This window comes from Chiloscyllium punctatum, chromosome 13, assembly GCF_047496795.1.
Source record: "Chiloscyllium punctatum isolate Juve2018m chromosome 13, sChiPun1.3, whole genome shotgun sequence".
In the NCBI taxonomy this organism is placed as follows: Eukaryota; Metazoa; Chordata; class Chondrichthyes; order Orectolobiformes; family Hemiscylliidae; genus Chiloscyllium; species Chiloscyllium punctatum.
The window spans coordinates 59,396,493-59,416,420 of NC_092751.1; positions in this window are offsets into that span (position 1 = coordinate 59,396,493).

Below are 19,928 nucleotides of genomic sequence, written 5' to 3' on the forward strand. Positions count from 1 at the left end.
CCACGTGACCCTTATTGAGAACTGAAAAGAACTCCTTAATCCCTTGACAAAAGTGGACGAGGGATGATGGGAAACTGAGCATGTGGAGGTGCAATGCCACAAAGGAATAAGCTTTTAATTGTGGTGAAACGGAAACAGATATAAAATGGGTGTAAATTAAAGTATAAGTGGGAGAAATGAGTTCTTTCAATTGAGTGTGAGATAAACAAGTCACAGACAAGCAAGCAGAATGCATGAAAAATGGAAAACAGACGTAATGGGGTCAGGCTGTGAAGTCATGGGAATGAATATGAACTCCTTCAGGCTGGAACGTACCAAAGTATAAAAGGAGGTGTTACTCCAGCTTGGGTTGTGCTTCATTGGAACATTACAGCAGATCAGGATCGAAAAGTCAGCATGAGAGCAACGTAAGTTATTGGAATGGGAAGCAATGGGAAGGTCAGAATTATTCCTACAGATACAGTGGAAGTGTTCCTTAAAGCAGTCTCTGCTTGGCCTCCCCAGTGTAAAGGAAACTGCATTGTGAGCAGCAATGACAGGAGACTCTATTGATAGTGGAAAGTGAAATGCTGCTTCACCTGCAAGTTGCGACTGGAGCCTTGGACAGTGAGGAGTGAAGAGGTGGTTGGGAAGGTGTTGCACCTTCTGCAATTGCACGGGAAGGTGTCATGGGGGGAGTGGGGAGGTGTTCAGGGTGATGGGGGTGTCACAGAAGGAATGGCCTCCATGTAATACTGACAGTGGATGGGAGGGGAAGATGTGTTTGATGGTGTAGTCCTGCTGGAGGTGGTGGAAGTGGCAAAGGATGATTCCTCTAATGTGGATTCTAGTGCAGTAGGACATGATGACTGGGGGAGATATATCTTTGTTCTGGGAAGGAGGGGACGGAGTGAGGGAGACACTGTAGGCGATGGGATAGTGACAGTTGAAGGTCTGGTCCACCGGAGTTAGGGGATTTCCGGTTTGAACGAAAAGGAGGTCATTTCAGAGGCAGTTCACTGGAATGTGACTTCATCAAACAGAAACAACAAAGATGGAGATCCTGGGAGAATGGAGTCAGCATCCGCTGATCGTGTATTCAGCCACATGCAGAAGTTCCTCCTGAATGATTGTAAAGAACCAAACATTTAAATTGCGGATTTCTGACTCTCATCTGGTCTGAAGAGGGATGTGGAAATAGACCCAGAGGAAGGTCAGTGGACATACAGGAGCAGACATTCAAGCTGATATCCCATAACACTCAGCAATTATTGTTTCTGTTCCAAACCGACTCCGAAGAATATGAACTTCTCATGGTTGACGAAATCTGTCAAGGAGACTATTCATTTGCAAATTAATGAGCATTGTGTGTGCTCAGATACTGGGCATGAATTTCAGCTGAGATTCCTGATTTACCTCCAGATACCCCTGCCATTGCTGCTGCATCCTCTTCCTTGCTCATCTCCCCTTCCTGATTCCAGGTTATCCCTCTCCAAATACGGAGCACATTCTCTCACATCATGCTTCCTACCTGAGGCTTTTTGATCAGGTCTACCTTCCCTGCACGAGCATCAAGCTGTGTTTTGTGCTGCCACTTTGCCTCTGGTCTCAGTGTGACTAGACCTCTCCATTCATGTTGTTTTACACCTCCCAGTCATCTTATTCTCGAAAGTTTCGTTCTTTGAGTAAACCTTAATGAAAATAACTCCCCTTTTGCACTGAATTCACACTGTGATCCAAATTTCAACAAGTATACTCAGCCTTCATCTCACTCTGCTAAAGGTAACTGCAAGGTAAAAACAATGACTGCAGATGCTGGAAAGCAAATTCTGGATTAGTGGTGCTGGAAGAGCACAGCAGTTCAGGCAGCATCCAACGTGCAGCGAAATCGACGTTTCGGGCAAAAGCCCTTCATCAGGAATAAAGGCAGTGAGCCTGAAGCATGGAGAGATAAGCTAGAGGAGGGTGGGGGTGGGGAGAGAGTAGCATAGAGTACAATGGGTGAGTGGGGGAGGAGATGAAGGTGATAGGTCAAGGAGGAGAGGGTGGAGTGGATAGGTGGAAAAGAAGATAGGCAGGTCGGACAAGTCAAGGAGACAGTAACTGAGCGAGAAGTTTGAAACTAGGATGAGGTGGGGGAAGGGGAAATGAGGAAGCTGTTGAAGTCCACATTGATGCCCTGGGGTTGAAGTGTTCCGAGGCGGAAGATGAGGCGTTCTTCCTCCAGGCGTCTGGTGGTGAGGGAGCGGCGGTAAAGGAGGCCCAGGACCTCCATGTCCTCGGCAGAGTGGGAGGGGGAGTTGAAATGTTGGGCCACGGGGCGGTTTGGTTGATTGGTGCGGGTGTCTCGGAGATGTTCCCTAAAGCGCTCTGCTAGGAGGCGCCCAGTCTCCCCAATGTAGAGGAGACCACATCGGGAGCAACAGATATAATAAATGATATTGGTGGATGTGCAGGTAAAACTTTGATGGATGTGGAAGGCTCCTTTAGGGCCTTGGATAGAGGTGAGGGAGGAGGTGTGGGCACAAGTTTTACAGTTCGTGCGGTGGCAGGGGAAAGTGCCAGAATGGGAGGGTGGGTCGTAGGGGGGTGTGGACCTGACCAGGTACTCACGTAGGGAACGGTCTTTGCGGAAGGCGGAAAGGGTGGGGAGGGAAATATATCCCTGGTGGTGGGGTCTTTTTGGAGGTGGCGGAAATGTCGGTGGATGATTTGGTTGATGCGAAGGTTTGTAGGGTGGAAGGTGAGCACCAGGGGCGTTCTGTCCTTGTTACGGTTGGAGGGGTGGGGTCTGAGGGCGGAGGTGCGGGATGTGGACGAGATGCGTTGGAGGGCATCTTTAATCACGTGGGAAGGTAAATTGCGGTCCCTAAAGAAGGAGGCCATCTGGTGTGTCCTATCATGGAACTGGCCCTCCTGGGAGCAGATACGGCGGAGGCGGAGAAATTGGGAATATGGGATGGCATTTTTGCAAGAGATAGGGTGGGAAGAGATGTAATCCAGGTCGCTATGGGAGTCAGTGGGTTTGTAAAAAATGTCAGTGTCAAGTCGGTCGTCACTAATGGAGATGGAGAGGTCCAGGAAAGTGAGCGAGGTGTCAGAGATAGTCCAGGTAAATTTAAGGTCAGGGTGGAATGTGTTGGTGAAGTTGATGAATTGCTCAACCTCCTCGCGGGAGCATGAGGTGGCGCCAATGCAGTCATCAATGTAGCGGAGGAAGAGGTGGGGAGTGGTGCCAGTGTAATTACGGAAGATCAACTGTTCTACATAGCCAACAAAGAGACAGGCATAGCTGGGGCCGATTTGTGTGCCCATGGCTACGCCTTTGGTCTGGAGGAAGTGGGAGGATTCAAAGGAGAAATTGTTAAGGGTGAGGACCAGTTCGGCCAAACGAATGAGAGTGTCAGTGGAAGGGTACTGTTGGGGACGTCTGGAGAGGAAAAAAACGGAGGGCTTGGATGCCCTGGTCATGGCGAATGGAGGTGTAGAGGGTTAGGATAAACAGGGTGAAGATAAGGCATTGGGGGCCGGGGAAACGGAAGTCTTTGAGGATGTGGAGGGTGTGAGTGGTATCTCGAACGTGTGTGTGGAGTTCCTGGACTAGGGGGGATAGGACAGTGTCGAGGTAGGTAGAGATGAGTTCAGTGAGGCAGGAGCATGCTGAGACAATGGGTCGGCCAGGGTGGTCAGGCTTGTGGATCTTGGGAAGGAGGTAGAACCGGTAACTGCATGCTGACCGTGTGGTACAAGAATTCCCCTTCTTACTTTGGATTTGGCCAAAGATACGCTTTCATTGTAGGGATCATCACCCTGTTTTGACAAAGGAATTCAGGTGTTTGACTTCCTCATGGTACTGGTAAGGGTTTCACGCTGTCTTAGCATTGTTACATGGAGAAAAAAACCAATCACAGTATAAAGTTTTGTCAGTGTTGTTTACCTGTCAGTTTGAATATTGTTTCAACTTTGCAGTGCTTAAGGTCAAATGCTTGTTCTTGAAGTTTGTATTAGATGGAGTGGAGAAGGTTGAAAGGTGACGTGATAAAAGTTTATAAAATCACGAGAGGCATCGATTGGGTGGAGAGCCAAGGTATCTTCCACTGGAGAGGGGTGACGGGAGTGGGGGTGGTGGTGGGGAGTTCAAACATAGAGTACATCGCTTTAAGGCGAAAGGGAGAAGATTTAACAGGGCCAATGGTGCAACGTTTTCACATTAAGGTGATGTGTGTATGGAATGAACTGCAAGAGGAAGAGTGGTAGATGAAAGTCCGGCTGCAACATTTAAAAGACATTTGGTCAAATATATAAATGGGAAACGTTTAGATGCATATGGGACACGTGAAAGCAGATGGGACTAGTTTAGTTAAGCATAGACAAGTTGTACCAAAGGGTCTGTTTGTGCATGATGTGACTGTATGAATTTAGAAAGCGAGAAAAGAGGAACAAAGATATGATGTAAGTAAATTGGCAAGAAATATAAAAACAAGCATCATAAAATTTTTTATGTATATAGAAAAAAGTTCAAAATTAGTGTGTGACCTAAGGTGGAAATGAAGTCTGGGAAGTATATTGAGGTCATTTGGAGGATGTGACTGGGGAACTGGCTACAGAGAACAGGCATAAATTACACCAGTACTTTGCATTGTTCCTCACTGGGGAAGGCACGGTAGCATGTCAATGATATAAACAAAATGTTAATAGGAGGCAAGTTTCTGAACAGTCTCGAACAAAAGGAACAAGGTTTTTTGACAAACGGACAAGAGTAAGGGTAAACCGGTCAGCAGTAATTCATAGGTTCTTTTTATATAAGTGTTTACAGAATGACTGGTGGTACTGTGTGAAAGATTCTATAACTCTCTAGATTTCAGGAGTATTCCAGCGAAACTGGAGAACCTCCAATGTGGCGCCTGTCTTCAAGAAAGGAATGAGACAGAAGGCAGGAAACATTTAGCCTAACCATTATTACTGGGAATCTGCGAGAGTCTATTATTAAGGAAAGAATTGAAGGGCATTTAGAAAACCATTGTTTTGTGAATGGGAAACTATATTTTGTCTGCAAAGTTATTCTGAGATCCCTGAAAATGTAACATGCGGACTTGATAAAGGGGAACTGGTAGGCATGCGGCTTTCCATAGATCTTCCTCAACATATCACAAAATAATGGTTCTTACACAAGACAGAAGCTCATAGTGTTACGGACAATGTATTAGCATTGGATGATGGGTGGTTAACACAGAAATCGGAGAGTCAGGATTAATGGATCGTTAAGATAAAGATATATCTACTGGAGTATCACAAATAACAGTCCGATGGCATCAGTTATTTACAGTCTATTCTGACAGCCTGATGGCAGGAGCTGAGTGCAAGATACATCCGAGTTTGAGGATGACACTGCGAACCAAAAAAAACTGTTATTTAATGAAGAAGACTCCCAACAAAGGAGCAGTAAAAAGGGATTGGAGTGTTCCTGCGTATGAAACATAAAGTCAGCGTGGTGATGCAGCAAGTAACTAGATTGATATAGTACGCAGGTTCCTGGGAAGAAAGGGTTGAATTATTGAATACATCTAAAATAGTGAGGCGATTATTTATTGTGCTTGAAATGAATGAGCGTGATATTACTGAAACGTAAAGGATACAGAGGTGGATTCACAAGGTAGATGCTGAGAATGTGTTTCCACACCTGGGCAGAGTCTCGAACTCAGAGACAGATTAAGGAATATCGGTTTGTGAAGTCTGAATTTAACTAACCCAGAGAGTTATGAAGGTTGGATCACTAAATGTTTTTACAGATGGGCTGGATTGGATTGGATTTTGACATATCAGCGAGTTGAGGGATATGAGGGGTTAGCAGGAGAGTGGAGTTGAGCCCTGGAGGTTGAGAGAAAGCCCCCTCCATGGTGACCTCTGTCAGTGTGGGGAATTGAACCTGCGCTATTGGCCTCCCTCTGCATCACAAACCAGCTGTCCAGCCAACTGAGTGGGGGCCTGTGTAACTGTTTCAGACAGAAACACTCACAGACAAAGAGCAAGAGAAGCTTTCATAACAAGGAACAAGATAAAATTCAGTTAACGGTCAAGGTACCAGCTGAGGATAAAGATGTTCTCTGCTGGAAATTGTGGAAACAAGTGTTTAGGTGCTATCTTGAGCTGAATGCAATAAGGTGACACAAGCAAAATAACCATAATAATAATTGTTTAGATATCGACAACTATTAAATAACAGTATATTTCTGATTGGCCTGTTTGAATGATGCTTACTATTGCATGAAAGTAGAAAGCTGATGGGACATATTGGTAGGAGAGTCCCTCCCCATGCGAAATGCCTCAGGAACACATGCTTGAAGAAACCCAGGATAAGAATGTCTGAGTATCGTCTGGTCAGTGATAAGACGCCGGGGGCTGAATGACTGAAAGTTCCTATAACATGGAGCTCAGGAGACAGTTAGATCACTCCCGATCGTATTTAGTGGTAGAGCACATTTGAAGGACGGAATGGCCTCATGATGGATTTCAATTTCGTGTGCATGTAATTTTAATTTTTAAAAGAGACACTGTTCCTTCCCCTCATGTTTTCCACACTGGGGCACTGTTATTCTCCTGAAACCAAGAATATTTGGAAGGTTATCTGGAACATTCCATAATCAGCACTCTCCAGAGCATTTTATAAATGAGTGGGGGTATCACAAAGGCTAGAGACAGGAGGGGGAGGTGCTGTCTACAGCAGTGAGAATGTTGGAGCATGAGCCTTGTTCTGAGGTAGGTGCTATAACAGATATACAGTGAATGTGAGGGAGCAGAGAGAATACAATGACCCTTATCCTGACAGACTGGGGAAGGTTATTGATGCTTGTCCTGTATTGCTGGACATTTCCTCAGACCACGGATACTGCACTGAGCTGGGTGGTTGAGCTCAGACCGTGCTTAGTGAGTCTGCTGGTGTGGCTTCCTTTGAGAAGAGAATGGTCACACTCTCTACTACCCCATCCACCAGGACATCAATGCCCCTGTCGACAAACCCGTGGTTTAATTGCCACTTATGGTTGGATGGAGTTCTTAAAGATGGTGGAATCAAGGGTTACGGGGATTAGGCAGGAACAGGATACCGATTGTGGATGATCAGCCATAATCATAATGAATGTTGGTGCAAGCTCTAAGGGCCGGATGGTCTGCTCTTGCAACTCTTGTTTTATCTGCCATGCTCGGCCTCAACTGGGCGTGGCATCTCCGAACTGAGAAAGTTCAATTATTTGCCCACAAGCGTTATTTTGGCATCAGTGCCAGGGATCACAGAATATCCAGGGATTTCCGGCGATGGTGAATACCTCCAAACGTGCTGAGAGGGAGAATCAGGCTGGCATTGAATGACAGGGACACCATGCGGTAGGGCGGGTAGTGAATGAGATGAGTTCGATAAGATAGCACCAGGAAACTAGCTCAGTTTCAGACAGACAATCGGTCTGTGACTCAATGAAAATGACACTGAGAGAAATTAGTGTTGAATTCAGCCCAGACTCAAAGACTCTGCTGACCCCACTCCCAGGTACAAAGCTGCAGAACACATCCTCATCCAAAACTCTCTATCATCTGAACTCAAACCAATATTCCATTCACCCATCATTTCTGGTAATGTTGGCTTATGTTGTAAGATGCTATCGACATGTCTACATTCCGAATTCTGAAACCTGTGAACATATCTTTCCATGACATTTTTCTCAACCACCGCCACCCCACCCCACTGTCTATATGCCAAACTACTTTCATTTACAGTCATACAATCCTACTGCATGGAGAAAGGCCCTTCAGCCAGAACTGGTCCATTCCAACCAAAATGTCAGTTCACATTGACTCCATATGCCTGTATTTGGCCCATATCCATCTCAGCCTTTCGCATCCGTGCGTTTTTCAAACAAAATGCAGCGAGGTTTGGTAACATCGAGAAAGGCATCAAGGCAGTTTATACAGAAGCAGTTTGACTGCAACGTAGAACAAAGAAGAAGAAGCAAACATTGGTGGGAGATGTGCATAGAAGTCAATACTGCAGGGAAATCTTTGTTTATGTTATAAACAGGAAATTAGATACACAAGAATTTGCAGGAAAATCTCAACAGGTCCGGTTGCATCTGAAGGAAGAAAATCGAAAAGTGTGGCCCCCGAAGAGCTCAGCAGGTCAGGCAGTATCCGAGGAGCAGGAAAGACTGTGTTTCAGTCAGAAATCTTTCATCAGGAATTCACTTTAGAATTCACTGCATTTGCAGTTGTCATCTTTCTCGCAATCCTTTGTCAGAAGAGAGCAGAGTCAATGTTTCAAATCTGGGGAGTATATATCAGAACAGTATTGGTTACCGATCTCCAGAGTATACAGCTATTTGTTTTATTTTAGATCAGCAATTATCTTGCATGCTGCAGTATTAATGGAACACTTGATCTGGATAGGAGGAGAAGGGGTGAGGGCAGCTGTGCAGGCAATGTGTCAGTCACAGCTTAAGGCCCTGTCCATTAGAATGTGAATCCTGGGATGAAGGTTAAGGAGGGCTTGACAGAGACACCACGCTGGAATTCGACATCATCCAGACAGATGTGTAAGATCCAGAGAAAGTTGGAGAAAAAAATCACTCACTCCGATGGTCATTCGGTGGCAAAGTGGCTCGCAATAGTGCCTGAGAACACCAATGACCTGGATTCGATTCCACCCTTTGTGTGATGTTTGTTTTTTCTCCCCGTGTTTGTGTGGGTTTCCTTCGGGTGCTTCGTTTTCCTCCCACAGCCTAAAAATGCACAGGATAGGTTCAGTGGCCTCACTAAACTGCCCCAAGGTATCCAAGACAATGCAGGTTAGGTGGGTTTTCTAAGGGAAATGTATGGGTGTGTTGGACAGCATGTTATCTGGAAGGTCAGTGTGGACTCGATGGGCCAAATGGCCTGTTTCCACACTGCAGGATTTCTATAGTTTCTATTTAGCTGTCTGTGTTTGGACACTTCCCAGGATCCTGCCAACAATTACCGGCCCAATTTGGCTCACAACAATGTTACACCATCCGTTTGTCTGACATGAACTCCATCAGCCACTCCTCGGCACTTTGGCACATCTTATCAGGGTCCCGTTTTACTCTGAGTTAATCATCTTTACTGTCCACTACCTCACCAATTTTGGTGTTACCTGTAAACTCACTAACTATTCTTATTAATATTCACATCCAAATCATTTGCATAAATGACAAAATCCATTCGATCCTTGTGGTACATTGCTGGTCACAGGCCTCCAGTCCAAATAAAATATGCCACACCAGCATTACCTTCATCTTTTACCTTTGAGTGAATTAACTACAACTCACCCTGTATTCCATGCGATCTAACCATACTTAACAGTTTACCACGTGGAACCTTTTTGAATGCCTTATTAAAGTCCATATTCTATTCCACAGTTCTATTTTAGTGCCGTCATCAATCTTATTCTTCACTTCTTCAATAAACTAAACCAAATTAGTGAGACAAGATTTCCCCACATGCAAAGTCATGTTGACTATCGCTAATCAGAATTTACCTTTCCAAACACATGTTAATCCTCTCCCTCAGAATCCCCTCCAACAACTTACCCACTTATGACATCAGGCCCAACGGTCTATATTTTCCTCACTTTTCCTGACCAAGTGTTCTTAAACAATGGCACAACCTTACCTGTGGCTGTCCATGAAAAAATATCTCAGCTAGATATAAAATAATGGCTTCCCTAGCTTCCCATAGGATTCTGGGGTACACCTGATCAGGTCATAGAACACAGAACAGTGCAGCACAGGACAGGCCTTTGAGCTGTTGATGTTGTGCCGGCAGTTTCTCCTACTTTAAGGTCAGATTAACATATGTGCCTTTCATTGTACGAACTTCCAGGTGCCAATCCAAGAGTCACATAAAAGGTCAGAGGGAGTAACAAACCTTAATGCATTTATAGATGGCCAACTCCTCATCTTCTGTAATATGGACGCTTTTGAAGATATCACCATTCATTTCCCCAATTTCTCTACCTTCCATATCCTCCTCCACAGTAAATACTGATGCAAAATATTTATATAGAATCTCGCCAATCTCCTGTAGTTCCACACATAAGTCACTTTTCTGATCTTCAAAGGGCCCTGTCCTCTCCCTAGTTACTCTTTTGACCTCAATGTATTGGTAGAATCTCTTTGGATTGTCCCTTACCTTATTTTCGAAAGATATCTTATGCCCCCAGTTTACCCTCCTCATTGCCCTCTTGAGTATTAGCCTATAGCCCTGGTACTCCTCGATGGATTCACTCGATCCTTACTGTCTGTACCTATCATATGCTTCCGTCTTTTTCTTGAACAGAACCTCAATTCCGCTCGCCATCCAGAATTCCCGACCATTCTTGCATTGCTCAAGAAGCGGAACATACTCTCCCTTGAACCCTGTAATCTCATTTGTGATGGCCTCCCATTTTCCTGTCACAAGCTTCTCCCAAGCAGCTTTTGAAATTTCCAATACAAAACGTTCTAAGTTGGCCTGATTCAATTTAGAACTTTACCATTTATGTCAGGACTGTTCTTCTCGATAAGTATTTTAAAACTGGTAGTTACTGAATAACAGGCTCAAGAAGCAGAATGACCTCCTCCTGTCCCTCTGGAACAGACTCAAAGGGTTGAATGGCCTCCTCCTGTCCCTCTGCAACAGACCGGAGAGGCTTAATGGCCTCCTTCTGTCTCTCTGTAACAGGCTCAATGGGCTGAATGGCCTCATCCTGTCCCTCTGTAACAGGCTCAATAGGCTGAATGGCCTCCTCCTGTTCATTTTCAATAGACCCGAGAGGCTGAATGGTCTCCTCCTATCCCTCTGCAACAGACCCGAGAGGCTTTATGGCCTCTCACTGTCCATCTGTAACAGGGTTGAGAGGCTGAATGGTCTCCTCCTGTCCCTCTGTAACAGACATATGGGGACAGAATTGCCTTCTCCTGTTCCTGAGCAGCAGTCTCAATGCTCTGAATGATGTCACAAGGAGCAGCACTGCACAACGCCAATGGCCAATAAATAGTGGACACTGGTTTATTGTTTATGGAAGTGTCCCCACTGGTCACCTTATGCAGCTGGTCTGTTTATTTATCTGTATCGCCCTATATAAACAGTATGTAATATAAACAGTCCTGCAGTGTTCTTGCATTACTCCCACATACACGGAAGAAAGAATAAGAAGACTGAAAGATTTATGGTCCGTCCCTAAGCAACGCCCATCTATTTCGCCCAGACTGAGTAAATGTCCCCTTTTATTGCGATAGGAAAAGTTATGAAAGGAAGGGGTTAACTGAGCCTGTTTGTTCAGTGACTGTGATTAATCCCAGTCTCCATGGATTCTTATTATCCCAGTGGAGGGGTTCCATCTTTTAATGTTAAATGGGTTCCGTTGAATGTGCTATTCCACAGTATCAGTGGGAGCACAACCAACTGCATTAAAAGAGATCGGCAGCTCAAGAGATGCAGTGGAGAGCGATCAGAATCTGAGCACAAGTGTCTGGAATGTTCCAACAATGAATCAAAATCTGAGAACATTAGACTGCAATGTTCCAACAATGGATCGGAATCTGAGAACATTAGACTGGAATGTTCCAACAATGATTCACAATCTGAGAACATTAGGCTGGAATGTCTCAAGAATGGACAGGAGTTTATATTGGGATGTTTGGCTTCTTTCTACATATTATGATCGAAACCCATTATGGTGGCGGGTAGAATGTGCACTTTACATTATTCAATATTTTTATTATCCAATCCTGGCTTTCGTTGGTGTCCCTGGTAAGTCTCAATGTTCAGTCATTAATTTTATAAATCATGATTGACTGTAATACTGTCCTTACATTGACTCTACTATCATTGTCGCTGTTATTGTTCCTGCTGAGACTCCAAATGGAGATGTTCACTTTACAAACCACTACTAACTGTAGCAATGGACTTGTTAATTCACTCTCTCCCTCCTTGCTTCTGGCAGTGTTACTCATGGGTCTCTATGTTGACCTGTCTCATTTCAACTGTGCAACATGATTCATCTTATCACTGCACTTGCTGCTTAAATATTAAAAGCATTGAGGTCACTATGTTCTGTTCTGTTCTGGTTACAGATTGCATTTAGTCTCTCTGACTACATCCCATCCCTGGCCAATACTGAGCTAAAAAAACACTGGCATAGACTACACAGCTCCCCATGTTGGGCAGATAGTCCAGCTTACTGACCAATACACTGGCACGGCCTGCACAGCTCTCCATGCTGGTCAGATAGTTCATTTTCTAAGCAATACATTGGCATAGACTGCAGAGCTCCCCAGTTAGTCACACTGCCCTGTCTTTTCCCCCATATTTCACCAATATGGCCTATGTCTATCTTAATTATCTTTTTCTATCTTTAATGTGAATTTTTCTGTCCTTCAGTATCTTTCCCTGGCTTTGGATTTTGGCTCCCTAATGTATCGAGTGCTGACATTGTGAAACTAAAAAACAATAAAATGGTGTGTGTGGGCTGTTGTTCACTTCCCGTGTGTTTCATGTTCCATGTTATATATGCATTCCTGCAATGCTCTTGCACTACTCTCACACACATGGAAAAAAGAAAAAAAAGCTGACTGTTTAATGATCCATGTTGGACAGGAGGGATTCAGCAGTTTTGACTCACGTCTTTGAAACTTAGTCTGTGCCTGTCCACTGAACGCCCTCTCAGTTGATCGTGTGGTTAGTAGCACGAGGAAGCCCTCGAGTATTATTGTAAAGGGGCAGGCATCGAACTTGCGTCGGAGGCTGAGAGGTGACCTTATAGAGATTTGCAAAATATGAACGGCATGGATAGAGTAAATAGACAAAGTATTTTCCCTGGGATCGGAGAGTCCAGAAATAGAGGGCATAGGTTTAGTGAAAGGGAAGGAGATCTAAGGGGCAACTTTTTCACACAGTGTAGTACGTGTATGGAATGATCTGCTGGAGGAAGTGTTGGAGGCTGGTACAATTGCAACAGTTAAGAGGCATTTGAATAGGTATGTGAATAGGAAGGGTCAGGAGGGATATGGGCTTGGTGCTAGCAGGTAGGACTAGATTGACTTGGGATATCAGGTCGGCAAGGACGGGTTGGACCAAAACGTCTGTTTCCATGCTGTACAGCTGTGTGACTCTATCACTCTATGAAAATCTTCTTACTGAATGCTGTTATTCAAACCTTAGTGGAGGTGTTGGGGATGGTTTGCTGGAGGGTGTGCTGTGAGTTGCCCCAGCAATTCAGGGAGACCTGAGGATTTTGAGACCCAACTCTGGATGGAGCATGGGGACTGCAGTTACAGTCTCTGGGTCCGTAACATGAACAACAAATGGAGCAGACGCTGCAGAGTGTGGAAGCTCTGAAACCGGAGCGTTAGTCTGTGTGGGGAAAGGGATCTGCCAAATCTGTCTGTGTCTTAACGAGGACACGCACACCTGCCACCCTTGCATGCACAGGTGCACACACACACGCACACGCTCTTTCTCTCACACGCAAACACACATACTAGCGCTCTCTCTCTCACTCTTCCCCAACCCCCGCGCACAAACACTCCGCATTTCTCACGTGCATACACGCATAAATCTGTGGGGTGAATTTGAATTTACAGATTTGTATTTGCAAATGCATTCAATTTTTTTTTAAAAAACATGCACTTTGTAGACAGTCAGTCAATATGGCATTTTATGAATTTCTGCTAGGAACTAAAGCCCATCTGATTCCAGAGTACAACACAGATTGACTCCAAACAAGACCTTCCCTGGCTTTGATCCGGCGAGGTCACATCTTCGGAAACATAATAGATTGATTTGCGGAAGTGAAAATTGATAGTCAGGAAAAAGCTGTAGATGTTATATAATGGACCTCGGTAAGGTTTTTGATGAGGTAAGCTGACGGAGAAGGTGTAATTGCAAGGGGTCCAGGGTCTACGAACTGAATCGATGGAGAACAGGCTGGGCAGCAGCAGACAGAGAGTAGCAGTGGAAGGGAGTTTCTCAAAATGAAGGACTGTTCTGGGTGGTGTTTCACAGGGTTTAGTGCTAGGACAGCTATTGTTTATGATATACATAAATGAACTAAAGGAAGGTAACAGTAGTCTGATTAATAAGTTTGGAGATGGCACTATGATTGGTGGAGTAGCAGAAAGTAAAGGGGACTGTCAGAGAATGCAGCAGAAAATAGATAGATTGGAGAGTTGTGCAGAGAAATGGCAAATAGAGATCAATCTGGACAAATGTGAGATGATGCGTTTTGGAAGTTGCAATTCAAGAATGAACTATATGGTAAATGGAAAAAAAGCCCTGGGCAAAATTGGTGTGCACAGAGATGTGGATGTTCAGATCCATTGTTCCTTAGAGGGGCAGGTCGATAGACTGGTCAAGAAGGCATAAAACATACTTTGATTCCTGCTTTCCACCATTTTAAGAAGGGCAGAAAAGAGAAAGTGGAGAAATACAGACCAGTTAACTTGTCATTCACAGGAGGGATTCTGTTGGAGTATATTTTGTACAAGAGATGACAGGTCATGTTACAGTTGTCTATGGCTTTGGTTCAACAACATTTCAAATAGTTTGTACAGTTCCGATCGCCACCTTACCAAAGTAATGTGAATTCTTTGGAGAGGGTGCAGAGGAGTTTCACCAGGATATTTCCTGTAATTGGAGGGAACTGACTATGAAGAGAGGTTTGCTAGATTAGGATTATTTTCATTAGACTGACGGAAGTTCGGGGGACCTGATTGAGTTCTACAAAATCATAGACATGGTGGATAGCAAGACGCTTATTCCCAGAGAGGGGTACTCAATTTCTAGTGGTCAGGAATTCAAGATGAGAGGGAAAAGGTTTATGGGAGATATGTTCAGAAAGTTCTTTTCACACAGACTGGCAGATGCCTGAAACGCAATGCCAGCGCAGGTGTTAGACATGGTCACGATAGCGACATTTAATATGTATATAGAAAGATACATTAATGGGTAGGGAGCAGAGGGATACAGATACTTCGAAAATAGGTGACCAGTTTAGATAGAGGGTCTGGATCGGTGCAGGCTTGGAAGGCCCGAAGGATATGTTCCTTTGCTGGAATTTTTTTTGTTCTTGTTAAATACTGGCGAAAAGTGTACTTCCATATTTGAAAGGAAAATGAAAACAAGGCCAAATGTGGCACAGTGAATGTGTGGACAGAGAACAGAAAATTGACAGGGAGATGAAACTGTTACATTATGTCTGCCTTCAAGGACGAAGATCCAGAAAATATCCCAGAAGTACCATAGAACGTTTGTAACTAAACACTAAAATCTATCATACTAGTGATGTGGTAGTATATGACAACATACCTGGATTGAGGATTGATAAATCTGACAGATCAGATGTACTTCATCTGCAATGTCAGTTAAAGCAGCAATACACAGATGGATTGTATTGTGGATGACTGTATTTATCCGTATTCAATTTGAAAGGATATAAATGCATTCCAACGATTTAAGAAGGGAAGAAGAAGGAGAGTGGAAAACTACAGACCAGTTTACTTGTCATCTGCAGGAAATAATCTTTTGCAATCTATCATAACGAATGTGATATTGGAGACTGAGAAACGAAAAGCAAACTTCAAGATAATTATTATACATTTATGAAAGGAAAGTTATAATTTACAAACGTTTTGTTTGAAGATATATCTTGTAGACCTATCCATAGAGAAGCAATGGATGCCATATAGTCAGATATTCAGGAGGAATTTTAATCAGCACACATAGTAACTTAACCGAAAACATTAAAGCAAAAGATATTGGGCGGAACATATCCAAACAGGGAAGGTAAAAGTTAAGTTTGCCTTCATTTAAAGGCAATAAGAATACAGACGATGAAGGGTCAACCAGACTCAAAGCGTTAACTTCCTCCCTTTTGCGGATGTTGTCTGACTCACTGTGCTGTCTAGCATGTGTTAGTTTCAGTTCAGATTCCAGCTTCTGCAGTAATTTGTTCAGATGAGCAGTAAAAACATTCAGCACTAGTTACACAGAGTGCTGGTGAGACTGTTCCTGGAGGTGAAAGATTTGTTGCTGGAAAAGTGCAGCAGGTCAGGCAGAATCCAAGGAGCAGGAGAATCGACGTTTCGGGCATAAGCCCTTCTTCAGGAATGCTTATGCCCGAAACAACGATTCTCCTGCTCCTTGGATGCTGCCTGACCTGCTGCGCTTTACCAGCAACACATTTTTCAGCTCTGATCTCCAGCATCGGCAGTCCTCAATTTCTCCTAGACTGTACCTGAAGCATTGTATACAATGTTGATGTCTTAATCTAAATAAAGGACAGTGACCCCATATACTGAATGGGCATTCTGCAGATTAATCCATCAGATCGCAAGGTTTTCTGCCGACGAAACTTGGCCTGAGATCAAGGCGGGAATCTGATTGTGAATCTGGTGAACATTGATAGATTGATATATGAGAGCTTCACGTCTGTTTTACTCGGGAGAAGGAGGATGCAGAGACAAAATTCGAGAAGATGGGCTGAGAAGCTCTTGAGCAGATTTATATAATATGTGGACAGGGATTGATAGTTTTGGCTGGTATAAAATTGGACGTGTCCCTAGTTCCAGCTCAGTTACATCTCAGGCTGCTGTTGTAGACAAGGGATGAAAGGTGCTGATGAAAATGTTTAAATACAATCTGGTCACAGGTAACGTGCTGAGGAATGGAGAACACCCTTTATGGGAAGGGCTGTAGAGATTAACCAAGGAACTACAGTGAGTATCAGATCAGCGTTCGAGAAACTATTGCAGAAAATAGGTGGTTTTCGAAGACTGTTTGTGTGTCAGTGCTGTGTCCCTCATTATTTGTGGTATTCATAAATGATATAGATGTGAACCGAAGGGGCATGGGGTAAATGTAGTAATTAGGTTTGTGTCTGACATATAGATTACTCGGGTGGTTGGCAGTGAGGAAGAAGGTCTTGCGTTACAGGAAGATACAGATGGAATGGTCAGATGGGCAGATCAATGGCAGATGGAATGTAACGCTGATAAATATGATGTGATGCACTTTGAAGGAAGGAACCAGACAGGGGAGGACTCAATAAATAGCAGCAGACTCGCAAGTTCAGAGGGTGCTTCTCCACACATCCCTGAATATGACGGGACTGGGTAATAGATTAGTTAAGAAGTAATTGGAGACAGCAGGCATAGCCTTTACTAATCGAGGCATAGATTACAAGAGCTATATAGCACTTTGGTTAGGCCAAAATGGAATACTGTGTGCAGTTCAGGGATCCACATTACAGGAAAGATGTGATTGCACTGAAGGTGGCGCAGAGGAGATTCAACAGGATGTTCCCTGGAATGGAGCATATCAGCTGTGGAGGGAGGTTGGTTACTCGGGTTGATTACTTTGGAGCAATGAAGACTCAGGGGAACGTGAGTTAGAACAGCAAGATTATGAAGGGCATGGACAGGGTGGATAGACAGCAGCGGTTCCTTTAAGTCAGAGGGTCAAGAACAAATGAGCACACTTTTAAAGTGAAGGGGTTGAGGTTTAGAGAGGATTTCAGGATGGTTTTTCACCCAGAGGATGTTGGCATCTGGAATGCATTTTCTGAGAGGGTAGTTGTTGTGGGTCATCGGACAGCCATTAAAAGGTAGGTGGACAAGCACTTGAAGTGTCAAAACACTCACGTCTATGGGCCTGATGTATGAAAGTGGGACTAATGTAGATTGTGCTGTATTTCTGAGTGTACAGAGATTGCTTCTGTGAATGTGTGGCTGTGGACGATCAATTACTGAGCTGCCTAAGAGAGGAAATGGTGGGTGTATGAAGCGTACATTAAGAAGAGTGAAATATAAAAACGTCTCAACATACAGTATACCAAGGTGAGATGTTAGAGAAAATCATTCTATCTTCCTTACAGGCTGAAACCAGAGGATAGGAAAATGGCAGGACTATGAAGCAACCACTTCTGTTCTGCCTTCACAAAAGAAAGCATTTCAAAAAGTAAACTCCAAGCACTTCTCACTCTACTGAGAAAAAGTAAATAGAATCAAATCTGTACATCAACAGTTTTGGAGAAATTATTTTGACTGAAATATGATAAATACCCATGAACTGTTAATCTTCTTGTTGATGACTAAGGGAGGTGGCCAAGGTAACAATGAATACTCTGTTTATCCTCTTCCAAATGCTTGATAATTCTGGAACTCAATTCACAGATTTGACAGCAGCAAATGTAACCCCAGTATTTCTGATGGAGGCAGGGAATCACAGTCTGCTTAGCACCAAAAAAGCAATCAGGACCATACAAGAGTCTATTAGAAAGGACGCGTTTTCCAGGGAACTTAGAAAATTATATTAATGTAAAAGTAATGAACATAGATAAAGTCATTGCCGATTTATTAAAGGCCAATCATATTTGAGAAATTGATGGGAAATAAATTATGGCGCAGCAATGGATGCACTGAATTTTGATTATCAGAAACACTTTTGATGAAATCCCAACTCTAGTGTTGTGACAATGCTACTCCTTTAACAAGTTTATTCCGCTCTTGTTTTATTTTACATGACTGTCTTAAAAGCAGCGGATCCACAAAGTCTGGGTTTGACTACTTGGGAATGATCTCAAGTCTAAAATAAAAGCACGCATGATGAGGAGCAAGGTATCGTAGGTCTGGTCATGTACAATAAGACAGGAATAATTATTCACATCATACTGAAGGAGTGATCAGAGTATGGTTGAATTTAGAATGCAGATGGAGAGTGTGAAGATAAAATCCAATAACAGGTTGCTGTGCTTCAGCAAGGGAGATTACAATAGAATGAGGGAGGAGTTGGCTAAAGTCAACTCAAAACAAATACTCATGATGGGAGAGTTGGCAAGCAGTGTAGAATTTTCAACGAAGATTTTTAATTTCCGTGGCAAAAGTATATTCCAGTGAAAAGGAAAGACTCCAATAAAATGGGTAATCTGTCAATTGTGCCTAAGGAAAAAAAGGACGCTATCAAATTGAAAGAGAAGGAATGCGACAGCAGAAACCTAAAAGATTGGGCAAAACATTAAAGGTCAACAGAAAGCCACAAAATGAACTATAAAGAAAAGTATGATAAAACACGAGAAGAAAAAAGAAACAAGTACAGAATATAAAGATAGATAGATGATGGTATATAACATAAATATACAAAATTAAAAAAAGACTCATGTACATGTTGGTCCTTCAGAGGATGGGAATGGTCATTTCGTCATAGGATATGACGAAATGGCCGAGACATTGAACGGGAGTTTTTTATCTGTCCTCATAATGGAGGACACCAATAGCATGCTAGTAACTGCCAAAGAGACGGAGGTAGGTGAGGACCTTGGAAACAATCATTATTATGGAAGAGATAGTGTTGCACAAGCTAACGGAGCTTAGGGTAGGCAAATCTCCTGGCCGTGATGAAATGCATTCCAGAGTTATAGAAGCGATATCGTGAGAAATAGTAAATGCAATTGTGGCAATTTGATAAAATTTGCTGAACTCCAGGGTATTCCCAGCAGATTGGAAAACAGCAAATGTGACGCCACTGTTCAAAAAAGGAGGTAAGCAAAATATGGGGAATTATAGACCAGTTAGCTTTTCCTATGTAGTGGGGAAACTGCTTGAGTGTATTATCAAGGAAGAAAGAGCAAAGCATTTCGATAGAAATCGTCCCATTGCGCAGACGCAGCATGGGTTCATGAAGAACAGGTCATGTTTAACAAGTCTTTTGGAAATCTATGGAGACAATACGAGCAAGGTGAACAACGAGGCCCCAGTGGCTATGGTGTACCTAGATTTCCAAAAGGTCTTCAACAAGTTGCTACACAAGAATCTGCTGCATAAGAAAAAGGTGCATGACGTTACAGGTAAATTATCAGCATAGAGGGTTGCTGGATTAACAGGAAGCAAATTGTGAGTGTAAGGGAGTGA